Below are 3,927 nucleotides of genomic sequence, written 5' to 3' on the forward strand. Positions count from 1 at the left end.
GCCCATCAACTCAGCTGAGCTCAGTGACTTTTCTCCTCCTCTCCCCCCATCCCAACTCTCTCTCCCTTAAGATGAAGCCTTTTTCTTGCATTATTCCTGCAGTCCACCCATCCTGTCCCGAACCCAGCCCAGAACAGCCCCCGCCCCCTGCAGGGCGTCGCGGAGCAGGCCACGCCCCCGGGCCGGCGAGGCGGCCGCAGCGCGCAGGGATCCGGCGCCGGCCGCTCACCACAGTGGCATTATCTCGCGATTGGCCGCCGCGCGCCTGGCCACACATCAGCCCAGCCAGACAGGGCCCGGCGGACGCCGCCGCCCGCCAATGACCTGCCGCCCTCCTGCCCTGGCAGCCAATGAGCGGAGGGACGGCGGGGAGGTGTGCCCAATCGCGGAGCGGGGCTGCTGGAAGCGTGGCAGGGAGGCAGCCGGTTGTAACAGGCGGCGGTTCACAGAGCCAGGCGCTGCCTGCGGGCACCGAGGACATCCGCGACTTGAGATAAAAGGGCAGGAGTGTGCACAGGAGTGTTGCAATGGGAGCGTGTTGCACAAGCAGGGTGGCACAGGAGGAGCAGATCTGCCCTGGGTTTGCAGACCCAGGGGGCAGAGGAGAGCGCTGAGCCTGCTCTTGGCCCATAGGCAGCCTTGAGGGGCAGTGAGCCCACCCCTGCTCCCAGCTCGGGGCTCTTCTTGCTGCTCCTCCGCCTTGTTTGCCCTTCCTTCCTTCCTCCCCATCCGCCATTCCTCTTTCCTCCCAGCCTCCGGCTCTGTGGCTCTTTCCCTGCCTGGCTGGTTGCAGACAAGCTCTGACAGGGTGCAGGGAACAAGCATCCCTTGAATGTGGGTGCAGGAGAGCGGTGCAGCAAGGCGACAGCATCCCCTAAGGCATGGCCGCAGAGAATTTGGGATTACTTTTAAAGGCTTCAGTAAGATGCATTGCGGTTCGCTGTTTTGGCCAAGCATCTTTCGGAAACAGGGTGTGTAACGACGACGCTCCAGGCTTGGATTAAGGATGCTGACTTTCATGGATTTGGTGCTGATGTGATGGCTCTTCAAGAGCTGTGCTCGGCCTAGCAGGGGTGGGATTGTTGTCCACTGAGGTGGAATATGCCCTATCGAGCTGTTCTGTGGGCCAAGGGCATGGGTGTCCCTCTGAAAGTCAGCCTTTCGGCTCAGATCAAGCGTAGCCTATGCCTATCTAGGGGAAATATCGTGATCACCACAGTGGCTTCCTAGCTGCACCCAGGGAAGACTGCTCTGCTCGCATGGGATAGTACCCATGTAGGTAATGCATAGGTAACCTTGGCTTTACACCCACTTTATGGAAATGGGAGACTCTTCCCTAGCTCACTCCTGAGGACTTATGGCTAAAGGCAAGTGAAACTTGGGGGCATCAGCACTCCTCTGTAAGTAGGATGCCCGCCAAAGGATTTGGGAACATCTGAAGCCCCAGGTTAGGGTGGAGGATGTCTGCCAGTAGTAGGGCCATTTATGGTTCTGGACTGACACGGATTTGGCCAATTTGGCTCGGAATATGAAAAAAAAATTAAAACACCCTCCTTTGCGATATTAGTTGTGAACTTTTAGAACTACACTTTGGTTAGCCAGTGCAAAGCTTATAGCAAGGAGGTAAAAAAAAAAGAAGGCTTCATAAATAGGAAACACCCTGATTATGGGGCCCCAGATCTTTTTGTGGTATCAGGACTAGGGCCACAGAAATCCAGCAGGTGCCCACAGAAAGAGGAAAAAGAAATGGGCAAGCCCTGCCGTGCAGACAGAACAAGATGGAAGGTGCACAGGGTTAACCCAAAGCAAGAAAGAAGTCTACAAACGCAAGCAGCCCCACGGAGAATCGCTGTGGTGAATCCAGGCAAAGGACAGGCCGCAAGGAACACTAGTTGGTCTGCATCCCCTTATTCCAGGCAATGGAAACAGAGGTGGACATCTATTTAAAAACAGCAGTGATGATTACATCTGCCCCAGCTTTTTCCCACCACAACAAATCCAAGGAGTCCCATGAGGCTTCCAGTGTAGATCAGCAATGAGAAGAGAAACATGTTCATATCTTACCCCATACAGGGGAGCAGCGTCAGGGCATGAGCTTTTTCAGAAGCCTGACAGGTGCTCTGATGAAACAGTTCAATAGCGTTTAAGAATCATCGGTTAAAGATGTCATGCTGTGCTGCAATGTGATTTTTGAGCAGACACAATTTCATTTACGCAAACAAGAGAAGGGTGAGACAGCAAATAGTTTCATACTGGCACCAAGCACCTTCAGTCAACAGTGTGACTATGGGGAGATGACTAAAGGCCTTATCAGGATAGGCTCATTGTAGTGGGGCAGTCAACTCTCAGAGTCACCAGAAAGTGATCCCTAACCTCATGTTAGAGGTAGCCAAGAACATTGGCCTCCAATGTTGGTTTGTAAAGAAGCAATAGTTTCTTCTCAGGAAAAATTTTGAGGAGGAACCCACTACAGAAAGCAGGGAGGACAATACCCCAGGATGCCCAGAAGCAACCAAATACAAGCACAAGGGAGTTCAGAGATGGCAGAGCAAACAGGAAGGTCTATAAAAAGTCTATGAACAAAGGCTCAGAGGGTGGCAAACCGCCTCATGACAATGACTGTCGAACAAGGGCCTCCATATGCAGGGAACATCTATAAAAGAACATTGTACAGCCAGTCTGCCAGTCTTGGAGTAGCATCACAGGAGGGTGATGTACCCTAAAGACATATGATATGATTCAAACCTACTATCTATCCAAGATCATCCCTGGACAAGTATGACATAGACTTTGAGATACACACTAGTTCTGAGACAACAACCACTGCAGGGTGGGAACACGAAGGCTCAGAACTATAAAGGCATTTGCATGCCTACCTCCCACTGAAATCAAGTAGCAGCTAGCACCTAAATACATGTATGGATCTGGACTCTAAGGGGTGGGGGAGATATTGAGAGGTCCAGGACAGACAGCCTCATTAAGCATGAAAGGAAAAATGCTGGCCACTCCAAGTCAAGGGGAGAAGAGAAGGCCCAAGAAGTCTATGTGGCAGATAACCAACACACCGCTCAGCTTATCTACTGACACCTCTAGATGGGATGATAAGGGCAAAACCAGTCCTCGTGAACCTAGAACTGGGCAAAGGATCCCAAAAATAATCTCCAGGACTGAGGAACCCAGAGGGAGAAAACACATACCAAGTTCAAAGTCATCTGCTTTGCTTTGCAGAACCGCTGACAGCAAGGTCACACTATCTTGGCCACCTACCTGTTCCCAGTCAGATTGTTGTTGGCCTGATTTCCCAACACTACTGAAGAAGAGATCAACATAAAACCTGTCAGAAGAGGGGGCCAGACACTTGAGAGCACTGCATCCAGAAGATCATATCTAGGTGAACATGTCTTAAGAAAATGGGACAGGGGAAAGAGACACGTGCCAGACCCTCTGGATCCTACTGGGATTGTGTGGTACTGGGAATCCCTTGCTGGAACTGGTTTTGTCTCAAGGCATCACCGGGGAGACCTCCTGTGCAGTCTGATTGCTACGGGGAGATTGAACCTGCAAGCAGAACCCCACCTGTTCACACAGGACTGCCAGCACGTCTTCTCCAACCACACCTGCAAAGATATCCCAGCTGAACACAGCCTGCCTCCAGCATCCCCTAAGAATGAGATCAAATCTGGAGAAGTCAGGAAAATCAGAAGGCAGAAAAATTACATTTGTGTCTCTAAGATTCAGCAAGTCAACACCATCCCTCACGGGGATTTTTGTTCTTTTTGGGGGTTGTTCTTTAACAATTTAAATGACACTTGCTCGTTTCAAGAGGCATCTCCCGTTAGTCAGGAACCTTTAAAAGCACTATACTGAGTGACCCCGTGGGGGCATGATAAGAAAGAAATAAGTGTTAAATAGGAAATAAGTCCCCCT

Source organism: Gavialis gangeticus, unplaced genomic scaffold, assembly GCF_001723915.1.
Source record: "Gavialis gangeticus isolate Ggan-Ray unplaced genomic scaffold, GavGan_comp1, whole genome shotgun sequence".
NCBI classification, from domain to species: domain Eukaryota; kingdom Metazoa; phylum Chordata; order Crocodylia; family Gavialidae; genus Gavialis; species Gavialis gangeticus.